At 32.0% G+C, this 12,646-nt stretch overlaps 1 pseudogene; it reads left to right on the forward strand.

The window, feature by feature from the left end:
* The first annotated feature begins 5,470 nt into the window (after nt 1-5,470).
* On the forward strand, nt 5,471-6,779 carry LOC124921965 (annotated as a pseudogene).
* The last annotated feature ends 5,867 nt before the right edge of the window (nt 6,780-12,646 follow it).

Below are 12,646 nucleotides of genomic sequence, written 5' to 3' on the forward strand. Positions count from 1 at the left end.
TGTACGTCTAATTCCGAATATCTATTAGACCATCCGTCTAATTGCAAGTCTATTAGACTACATGTCTAACTCTACTAAGTTAGACTGTACGTCTAATTCCGTGTACATTAGACTTACGTTTAATTCTATGCATTCATTAGACTACACGTCTAACTCCGATGAGTTAGACTGTATGTCTAATTCTATGCATTCATTAGACTACACGTCTAACTCCGATGAGTTAGACTGTACGTCTAAATCTATGCATTCATTAGACTACACGTCTAACTCCGATGAGTTAGACTATATGTCTAATTCTATGCATTCATTAGACTAGACGTCTAACTCCGATTAGTTAGACTGTACGTCTAATTCTATGCATTCATTAGACAACATGTCTAACTCTAATGAGTTAGACTGTACGTCTAATTATATGCATCTAATGCTTAAATCGGTCTAATGACTCTCATTAGAGCCAAGTCTTATGAAGTATGATTTCGATACACTTGCATCAAAACTCATAAGTCATTTCATCATAAAAATCTCAGTGGTTAAATTATTTCAACACTTAGTCAAAATAATTTGACCCAACAAAATGTGACCACAAGGGGGTTAAGCACATGGTCCGCAAACACACTTAAATCATTTAACTAGGCAACAAGTTTTGCGCCTGACAGGCTCGAACCTAGGACCTCTTAAAGAGGCTGGGGATATCCACATATTATTGTCGTTAGGTTAGAAAATGAGATAATTAGATAAGCTCTAATTGCTTAAAAGACAATAAATGCCAACAACTTTCAATTTGCTGACAATCAATGCTAAAACTCACATTACTAAATAGAATGATGTTCATGTAGAAGAATTTCAAGAATCCGTCGATGAAAAATCGTTGGAAAATTCCCACCAGAAATCTCTAGAGCTTTTCTTATACTTAAGATGGAGATGATTTTTTTGAGTCTTATTTATTTTCACTAGATGACTTTAAGGTCAGTTTGATTTCAAATTTTAGTAAGAAGATTAAGAGCCTATTTGATTCTAATTTTTATAAGTAAAGTCTTTTTTGAATTTAAATAAGTTTTTACAGTTTTATTTGACTTTAGTTTTGGATTTGTTTGATATGTGTTGAGACTTGTTTGACTTGAATTTCTTGAATGTAGAAATTTGGGATTTATCTCCTAAGAGATGTGATATACGTCAAGGTGAAGATTTATTGTGTATGTGGCTAATATATACACATACATTAAAAATTAGAGGAACTAAAATAGAAGGTGACATGTTTAATCGATGTTGTTAATTTCAAAAGACAATTGATGCAACATGTAAAATGCTAACTAATTAAAGTAGACGACTTTAAGGTTTATTTGCAAGAGAATTGTTTTGGTATGAGTGTATAAGAGTTGAATTTGAATTTGGATCTGAATCTACATCAAGCCTTGTAAGTATATTTTGTTTGACAATCTTTGGTATAATGTAGTGCAAAAATTGTCAAGTGGGTGTTGATGCCTTAAGGTTTTACCAATAATGGTGATTTCTAAGGTATGAGTTGCGAGTGCATTAATCGTATACTTGGAGAGTTGATTTTTTTATGCGAGATTTGGCTAGAAGAATGTGGAGAACAAGTCGTACATCTTCATTCCTTAGAAAAGTTAGTTGGAGATTTTTTTACAATTGATTGTTGTCTTGTTATACATGAGTGACATTATCTAAGACTCTTATTGACATACTCTCGGAGGTAATAGAAAGTAACAAAAAAAATTTACTATGTTCTCGATTAAAATAAGTTTGGAGGAATTTTCTTTAAAAAATAGTTGTTGAGTCAACAAATTATAAGAGCTAATCAAGATGAAGACAATGGTGAGACTATTTGATATACATTTAACAAAGAATATGGTCGGATTGCAATTAGTTGACAAATGAGAAAGGATTGACACATTGCTAGTTAATACACAATATGGATGAAAGACCAATAAGAGAAAGACTAGTGAAAGACACTTATAAGTTGAGGTGGAGACATTATGAGAACAACTCCCAACCAAAATAAGAAGAAATCATTACATTATTATCTAATGTGAGAAGATAAATGAGACTTTGAGTGAGATTTCTAGTCATAAAAAGGACTAGATTGGAGACTCAATCAATTTAAAAGTGATGATTTTGTTACTTCTTTTGTTCTAACTTAATTGTCTATGGTTTAGGTGGAAAATATTATTGACTTGTCATCTTCAGTGAGGAGATGAATGATACCTTAAGTGAGATTCTTAATCATAAAATGGCTAGATAGAGACTCGATCGATTCTAAAACGAATTAGATAATTAAATTGACATGTCATGTGAAGGAATAAATGGGACCTTAAAAGAGATTCCTAGTCATGAAAGACGGGATAGATGAGAGACTTGGTCAATTTAAAGATAAAGGATATTAGCGACATCTTTCATAGACACTATGAATGATCATTTGAAGCATGGTGAAAGCAATTGAAGAGAGCTAGTCAGTTTTGAAAAACAATTCTCGAGTTTCTAGTTGTTTTGACATTAATTAAAAAACTAGTAGATTGCAAGTTGATTAAGTTAAGGAGAAGTTTGAGGTTCAAGGTGGTGGAGTGTGTGAGCTAGATGGGTGTAAAGTGTTTTTATAGATTTTAAGATTAAGTAAAAAGATGTTGAAAGATGCCTCATTTTTTTTAGAAGTAGACGATGAAAGTTCGCCTTGGGTCTCATCGTTTTTTTGTCTAAGTCAATTGATGAACTTAAATAATAAGACACTAAATGAAATTGTGGCAAATAAGGGTAAAAATAATTTTGACATAATAAGGAATTGGTAATTTTAATTTTCTCATATCTCAAGGAGTATGAACAAAAATGGAAAAGAGTTGTTGAACGTCTTTCATCGCTGAAGTAGCGTGGTTGCCAAAATCTTTTTGGTGTTATAAGCTTTACGATTTCATCTTCTAAAGGTCTTTTGAGCGGAGGTACGATGATTTATCTTTTGAATGACTCGAGCAAAGATGAAGATTGATATGTGACTCAACTTTCTTGATGACATGATATAAGTGAATGTGTATATTGTTATTGTTTTAATGGGATAAAGTGAATGTTTGAAAATTGATCTCATTAATGGCTAAGCAAATGTGGAAATTAAAATGTTATGAACTCACTTATTTCTTGATGACTTCATATTTGTCAAAGTAGAGATTGTTAGGTACAATTTATGTATCTCCTAAGTGACGTGAAATTCGTCAAACTGAATATTGTAAATTTATAATTTATTTATCAAATTTAAATAAGCGCGGTATTCACCCAATGTAAAGATTGTTGGGTATTGGACTCATTTTATTAGAGTTATATTTTAATGAATTTTAAAACTTTTTATGTTCTTAAGAGTAATAATTTAATTTTAAAACATTTTGATGTATTCCTATAAATATAAACGTTATAATCTAAAGTTATTTGTACAATAATTAATGAAAATTTTATAGAATGGATAATTCTCTAACGGTATATTCTGTATTCTTTATCTTTACTTCCTATCAATATATTTTTATTGCATTTTTGATTAATTTTATTTATTTTTGTGTGCCATCTCAACAAATACATGTTGGGAAGAATGTCAATTTTATTTATAAAGTTGGAACGAGGTGTCAAATTTATTTATAAAGTTGTAAATTTCTATTTATGTATATAAACTTGTCAAAATGTGTCAAAATTATTTAATATAACGGAATGTCTCAAATGACGTTAAGTTTTTATCCACGTGGATATTTATTTTTTTATATTTTTTTAACCTATTTCTTAGGTTTCAAACAGACCTTCTTTTTCTATTTAATATATAAAATTAAATAAATAAAATTTTCCTTCTTCTACCTACCATCATCTTCATCCCCTCTCTTCACCAGCACGCAACCATCTTCATCCCCTCTCTTTCACAGCCGCCGCAACCAATCTATTCACATTCAAGAACTCAACAAATCGAATCTCAATCTTCAGAGGATGTCGCAAGCTGTTTTTGCTATTCCTTTTTTAACTAGATCATTCATAGACTTTGATATTACTGTTAGGCCTGATAATACAGACTTGTTTCGTGATCTGATCATCGAATGAACCCGTTTCGATCAAACAATATAATATCTGTAATAAACCTCGTTTATCTGCGATTGAATTCTGTGATATAGGATCTAACTAAATGAGTTTCAAAACCCTAGCTGAAGCGATCTTGGAACTAGTTTTTCTTTCACGAATAACAATCAGAAACAATGACAAACAAGTGACATATCACATTTAACTTATCAAAATCTCAATTTTATTTTTCAAAATTCTAACCATCCGTTAAAAACTTATTGTTCTAATCCCCTAGTTGCAGGCAAATTATTCAAATGAAATCCAGAATTTCTAGTTTGATGTTTCGCATTGAATATATAACCTATTACTTTGACATCAATTGAGAAGAATATAGGGTGAAATTCGGATAGAGAAGACAAAGTGGGTCTGAGAAATGGTGGATGAGATTTTGGAGATTGAGATTTAAATGAGAAGAATATGAATCGGTGAAGGAGGAGGAGAGAGAATGAAATTATTATTTATTTATTAAATGTAAAGAAAAAGTCTGTTTGAAATGAAAAAAATAAGTTAAAACAAAATATAAAATAAATATCCACGTGGATAAAATATCAACTCCGTTTGAAACATTCCGTTATGTCAAATAATTTTGACACATTTTGACAAGTTTGTATACATAAATAGAATTTTACAACTTTGTAAATAAATTTGACACATCTTTCCAACTTTATAAATAAAATTGACATTCTTCCCAATACATGTTCATCAACATAATGCAATGTGAAATTTTGAATACTTTTTATTGAGAAAATTCACTACTAAAGTTGTTATATTTATTGGTTTTGGTTAGAACACTGGCAAGAATTTACATGAGAAAATTGTCATGTTCATTTTCTTTTGTTATTTTGTTTGAATATTTAAAAAAAGAAAAAGAAATTAATGGGTGATAATTTATCGCTTAAACCCATATTATATATATATATATTTTATTTTATTTTATTTTATTTTATTTTTTTTGTAAGAAGTTAAATCAAACTTAAAATTTAAAAATATATATTTTTTATTAAATTTGTATGTACCTTAATTTTGTTTAATGATAATTTTGTATTAATTATTTAGTGATAAATAAAATTAAAGAAAAAGTTTTTAACACCAACCTAAATATTTAACTGAATTTAATTGAAAACCCAATTCATATTTGGTCATGATGTGAATTATATGAAAAGATAAATGTTATTAATATTACTCAATAAAAATATATTGGAAATTGGAATAATGATTGACTAATGGACTACGCCCCCGTAATTATCTTTTTATATTAAATAAATATAAAAAAGTAAAAGATATATGTTTTAGTTGCCTATAAAACGGTTAGAAGCTCCATTGTTTGGCATAAATTGCCAGCATATACCCACCGGGCAAGATGTCTCCTTAATTACTTGTCTTCTTCTTCTTCTCTTCTCTTCAACTCTGCAACTAAACTAAACTAAATTAACCTAACCATGGTGGTTCTATCTCCGGCAGTGACAGAGGATCTCTCTGTCATGAATACATGCAAACCCAATAGCAGCACTATCCCAGTGATAGATCTTCAAGACCCAAATGCCAAAACCCTCATAGTGAACGCCTGTCAAGAATTCGGCTTCTTCAAAGTGGTGAACCATGGCGTCCCAGTTGAGCTCATATCAAAATTGGAGAGCCTAGCTATACAATTCTTCAACTTTTCCCAGTTACAGAAAGACAGAGCAGGCCCTCCCAACCCTTCCGGGTACGGGAACAAGAAAATCGGACCAAATGGAGATGTAGGTTAGATTGAATACCTCCTTTTGAAAGCAACCCACGATTCAGTCTCCCAGATTTCCTCGTCCATTTTCCCAGAAAACCCAGATTTTGTCAGGCAAGAAAGAAAGCAAAAAATTAATTAACTAATCAAATTTTAATGGGGGGTTGCAACTTGCAGGTGCGCTCTGACTGAATACATAAAGGCAGTGAAGGAAATGGTATGCCGGGTGCTGGAAATGGCGGTGGAAGGTCTAGGGATATCAGATAGAGAAGTGATAAGCAAGCTATTGAGAGACGAGAATAGTGACTGTATGTTCAGATTGAACCATTACCCGCCATACCCGCCGGAGCTTCCCCAGACGGCGGCGGTACTGAGGAACATAAATTTGAATTTGATAGGATTTGGAGAGCACACAGACCCACAGATAATGTCTGCAGTTAGATCAAACAACACCCCAGGGTTACAATTCTCACTAAAAGATGGAACATGGGTCTCCGTCCCACCTGATCCCACCTCCTTCTTCCTTAACGTTGGCGACACACTTCAGGTGATCTCTTCTTTTAACTGCACCATGATTCAAGTCCCTGTCCCTGTCCCACTGTCCTTTCTTGTTCTGTCCACTCTCATTATTAATATTTTTCTATTAATAACTAACTAATTACAGGTGATGACTAATGGGAGGTTTAAAAGTGTAAGACACAGGGTTTATGTTGTTGATAATGTTAGATCAAGAATGTCAATGATCTTCTTCGGAGGGCCGCCGCTGGGTCATAAAATTACGGCTTTGCCATCAATGATAAGGGAAGAACAAGGGGAGGAGAGCTTGTATAAGGACTTCACCTGGTCTGAATACAAGCACTCTGCTTACAAGACAAGGTTGGCTGATAATAGGCTTTCCTTTTTCCTTAAAAATGCACCATAATATATTTCTCATTTAATCCAATCCTTCAATATCACCGGTCTAAATGCGTTTTATATCTAAAAAAAAGAATCATAACGAAGTGATAAAATGATGTAACTCACATTCTAATGATCCTCTTATATAACTGCATCCTCCTAGCTTCTACTATTATTTTCTTCTAATGATGTATTCTATCCTAACTAGTAAATCTTGATGAAAAAAAGTTATTAGTTTTGTTATTTCTTTGGTCAAATGCTTATATTATTAGGCCCTATAGTCACCTATATATGTTTTCTTTTTAAAAGTGAAAATCTGTAAAAGAGAAAGTTGTATCCAACATGATAAAAATTTAGACCGTACTATGAAAATAAAAATCAAACTAGCAACAACTCTACTATAAAAAAAAAAATCCGGATATAGACCTAAAATAACTATTTTGAAGTCTGACTTTACATCTCTTCTAGGTTTGATGGGAGGAGAATCTAACCCTATTAAGATCTTGGATTCAAATATTGTAAAATGTGTTGGATTATTTGTTTGAGCTTTCAACTATGTAATAAAAAAATCAGTCTCTTAAAGAAGTTCAGAAATTTAGAAATCCAGAGATTCAGAAACCTAAGAGTCTTTTTGTGTTAAATAAGGGCATGATTGTTTTATTGAAAAAAAGACTCTTGAGCTATCCTCGTTATACTATAAATACTGGAGGAAGTTATTTTTATCAAAAATCACATCTGAAAGTCATCTATTATACACTTGTAAAAATATAGTGAGATCTCTTTTTGTTTAGCTTTTATCTTCATTTGTTTTGTGTTTAACATTGATTATAGTGTAGCTTCTTTTGAACAAATGTCTCGTAGTTTTACTTCTTGATTTGAGGAGTTTTTTCACGTTAAAATCTTGGTGTTCTTATTTTATTTATATTTCTTTTTATGTTTATTGTTTCTCGTTATTAAAGATCCAATCAAAGTGAGGAATAATTTATTATCAAAAGTGTAATTATTCCGCTTTATTCCGAACATAATTGTATCAAGCTTAGTTCTAAGCATTTTTTTTATTGGTTTATGGAGATTAATACAAGCAGAATGATTTTGTTGAATGATTTAAACTATCATATTTGGAAGGGTAAAATGAAAAATCTTCTATTTATGAAGTCTTTACATTTACCTATTTTTGGTAGTGAGAAGCTTATCTCTAAATCTGATGAGGAATTGGCTTTTGAGCATGAACAAATATGTGGTTTCATTCATCAATTTGTTGAAGAGAATATTTATAACCACATACAACATGAGACAAATGCACCTAATTTATAGAATAAACTTGAGAATTTGTATTCTTCAAAGACAAGAAGTAAAAAATTATTTTTTCTTTAAAAAATTATTCATTTGAGATATAGTGATAGTGCTTCTATGGTCGATCACTTGAATGAGTTTTAGGGTGTTCTTGATCAAATGTCAAGAATGAGAATAAACATCAAAGACATTGTTCAAGGGCTTTGGTTATTGACTACTCTACCTGACTCATGGGAGACTTTTAAAGTTTCCTTTGTAAATCTATTTCTAATAGTGCAGTAATATTGAAGATGGCCAAAAGTGGTGTCTTGAATGAAGAATTAAGACAAAAATCTCAAAGCTCTTCATCACAATCAAATGTGTTTGTTGCTGAAAACCAGGGAAAACATGATAGTGGAGGTGAGAAAGATAAGTTGAGACATAAGAGTCGGAACAAGCAAAAGAATGATGACTGTGAAGATCGCGTCTCAGCAACTACCTATGATCTCTTCACTATTCACGACGAGAATACAATTAACCTTGTATGCAATGAGTCAACATGGATGTTTGACACAGGAGCTTCCATACATGTTACGCTAAAGAAAGATTACTTTAAATCTTATACTTTTGATAATTTGGAAGTATTGAAGATGGGTAATAATGTCTTAAGTAATGTTATTGGTATTGGCGATTTTTCCCTATAATATAGCAATGGGTTGAAGTTGTTGTTTAAAGATGTTTGACATGCTCCAGACATGAGTTTGAATTTGATTTCAACTAGAAAGCTTGATGACGATGGTTTCTTAAGCTATTTAGGTTTTGGAAAATTGAAACTTTCAAAAGGTAATCTCGTTTTAGCTCAAAGAAATAAATTTTCAAATTTATATTTAATACAATCTTTATTAAGTAAAGATAATGTGAATATTGTAAGAAGTAAAGGAGCTTCAAAGTTATAGATTGGTCACATTAGTAAAAAAGGTTGAATTTTCTAGTGAAGAAAAATGTTATTCCGAGTTTGAGTGAGATAGATTTGGAGAATTGTTTTCACTGTCTTGTTGGAAAGCAAACTCGAGTATAGTTCAAGCATAATCCTCCCTCAAGAAAGTCAGATCTCTTAGAGCTGGTGCATTTAGACGTTTGTAGACCTTTAAAGGTACGAACTATTAATGGTGCTCTTTACTTTATAACGTTTATTGATGATCATTCCAGGAAGCTTTTTATCTATATTTTGAAAACTAAAGATGAAGTATTAAACAAGTTTAAGGAATTGCATGCTCTTGTTGAAAGAGAGACTGGAAAAAAGATCAAGTGCATTCACAGTGATAATTGTGGTGAGTATTGTGGTCCATTTGATGCATACTATAAATAATATGGGATCAGACACTAGAAGACACCTCCAAAGACTCCTGAGTTGAATGACCTTGCAGAAAGGATGAACATGACAATTGTTGAGAGGATTAAATGCTTGCTTATAGAAATAAAGTTGCTCCTAACTTTTTGGAGTAAAGCATTACACACGATGGTACATGTTATTAATTTGAGTCCTATCGTTATTTTGGAAGATGAAGTTCCAAATAAGGTATGGATAAATAAACATGTTTCTTATGATCACTTACGAGTATTTAGATGTTTGTGCTTTGTTCACATTCCAAAGGATGACAAATCAAAGTTGGATGTGAAGGGTTGTGAGTGCATCTTCTTGAGTTATGGCTAAGATGAGTTCGGCTACAGAAGGTATGATCCAGTTGCAAAGAAACTTGTCAGAAGTCGTGGCGTTATCTTCTTTAAAGATGAGACTAGTGAAGAAAGTGATCAAGCTAAAGACGATGAGTTGAAAGGAAAAGGTGAGTCAATCAAATTAGATAAAGTTTATTTATCTGATTCACCTATTTAAATAGAAAATTGGGTGCAAGAGGATGATGTTGAGGGTGAACATGATGTTCACATAGAGAATGATAGTAGCGAGCAAGGTGAATTACCTACAATTCCACTTAGACAATCAATGAGAGATCGACAACCTTCAATTACATATTCTCATAATGAATATATGTTGGTGACGGATGGGGGGAGCTAGAGTCATATGTAGAGGCTATTAATAGAGAAGAATGGGTTGATGTTATGAGATGAAATCTTTAAATGACAATCATACATTTGAATTGGTATAATTACAAAAGGAAAAGAAGCCTTTGAAAAATAGGTGGGTATATAGACTGAAGCAAGATGAACATACTTTTCACGACACAAAGCTCGTTTGATTGTCAAAAGGTTTAGTCAAAGAAAGGGTATTGATTTTGATGAAATATTTTCTCTTGTTGTTAAAATAACTTCAATTAGAGTTGTCTTGAGTTTGACAGCTAGTATTGATTTGGATGTTGAATAAATGGACGTGAAGACAACTTTTTTTCACGGTGATTTAGAAGAAGAGATTTACATTGATCAACCTGATGAGTTTAAGGTAAAGGATAAAGAGAATTGTGTTTGCAGATTGAAGAAAAACTTATATGGCTTGAAACAAGTTCCTCGACAATGGTACAAGAAGTTTGAGTTGTTCATGAAGGAACACAACAATAAGAAGGCTAATTCCGACCATTGTGTGTTTGTGCAAAAATTCTCTCTTAATAAATTTATTATTCTCTTATTTATGTTGATGATATGTTTATTGTTGGTCAAAGTGCTGTGAGAATTAATAGGTTGAAACAAGACTTAGGGAGTCCTTTGTGAGGAAGGATCTTGGACCAGCGAATCAAATTCTTGAAATTAAAATCAGTCGTGTATGGTTGTCTCAAGAACGATATATTGAAAAAGTGTTGCAGAGATTCAATATGGAGAAGGGCAATAGTGTTTCCACACCTCTTGTGGCACATTTTAAATTGAGCTCTGAACTTTATTCTTCAAACGATGATGAGAAAGAAGATATGTAGAATATTCATTATGGTTCTACTGCTGGAAATCTTGTGTATGTCATGGTTAGCATAAGACCGAATATTGCTCATGTCGTTGGCACTATGAGTAGGTTCCTTTCCAATCCAGGAAAAGATTATAGAGAAGTTATCAAGTGGATATTGAGAAATCTTCGAGGTACATCAAGTTCGAGACTGTGTCTTAGAAATGAGAGTCTGAATTTAGTTGGTTATACCGGCTTTGATATGTTAGGTGATGTTGATTCGAGAAAATCTACTTCTGGTTATTTGATTACTTTTACAAGGGGAGTTGTTGCTTGGTAAACTTAAAAAATGTGTTGCGTTGTCAACCGTTGAAGCTGAACTTATTGCAGCAACTGAAGCTTGTAAAGAATTAATTTGGGTTAAAAAATTATTATATAAGCTTGGTTTTGTGCACGATAAATATGTGCTTTTTGTGATAGTCAAAGTGTGATTTACCTTGCAAAAAACTCAACATTTTATTCTAGATTGAATCACGTTGATGTGAGGTATCATTAGATGCGTGATGTTATAGATAAAAAGTTGTTGGTTTTAGAGAAAATGCATATAGATGATAATGGCGTTGATATGATGGCCAAAGCACTACCAAAAGACAATTTCGAGTTTTGTTGTTCAACCGCGGGTTTGACAACAACCCTTCCATAGTTGTGATGGGAGAGTTTGTTGAGTTATTTGTTTAGACTCCCAATTATGTAATAAAAAGCCTTTATGAAGCCCAGAAGTTCAGAAGCCCAGAACTTTAGAATCCCATAAGTCTAGAAGCCCAAGAGTCTTTATTAAATAGGGGCATGATTGTCTTATTGGAAAAAGTCTCTTGAGCTCTCCTCGTTCTTCCATACGAACCGGAGAAAGTGGCTTTATCAAATCACATCTGAAAGTCATTTATTATACACTTGTAGAGAGATAATGAGATCTTTTCTTTGTTTAGTTCTTATCTTTATGTGTTTCGTGTTTAACATTTGATTATAGTGAAGTTTTTTTTTGGACAAAAGTCACGTAGATTTACTCATTGATTTGAGAAAAATTTTCATGCTAAATTCTTGGTGTTCTTATTTCATTTATATTTTCTTTTATATATGGTGTTTCTCATTCCTAAAGATTCAATCAAGGGGAATAATTTATTATCACAAGGGTTATTATTCCGCTTTATTCCCAACAAAAATTAATTTTTTTTACTGCGCGTTCATACTGTTCAAGCCCTTGATCTGGAATAAAAAAAATATCTTATAAGTTTCCTACATCACTCAACTATATATCTTAAATGTACAGAAATAATATTTCACTAACAAAATAATACACCTGAGCTTTAGTGAAACTTATATATTTTTAATTTTAAAAACTCTATGAGCGCCCTAGGGATGGGTCTTCCCTAACCGGTCGAGGGGTTAGCCGGGCTTAGATAATAAACTCATACCTTAGCTAATATATTAATAGATAATAAACTGATTTATACGCTTAGATTCAAATGAGAGACTTAATTTGTATTTCAAATAAAAACCTCTCGTCAAAACATAAGTAGACTAATTAACAACTTTGTTGTTTTCTGTTAGATTATCATCAATATGAAGGAAAACGTTGTTAGAATCTTTTCAATTACAGATATTAATTCAGAGTCAAATTGTCTCACCCTCAATCAAGATTGTGTTATAGAGTGTACACATGTGTGACACCAACATGAGACAACCATTTTATATCTATTTCAGTTTTTTATGTCAAGAAG

This window comes from Impatiens glandulifera, chromosome 1, assembly GCF_907164915.1.
Source record: "Impatiens glandulifera chromosome 1, dImpGla2.1, whole genome shotgun sequence".
NCBI classification, from domain to species: Eukaryota; Viridiplantae; Streptophyta; class Magnoliopsida; order Ericales; family Balsaminaceae; genus Impatiens; species Impatiens glandulifera.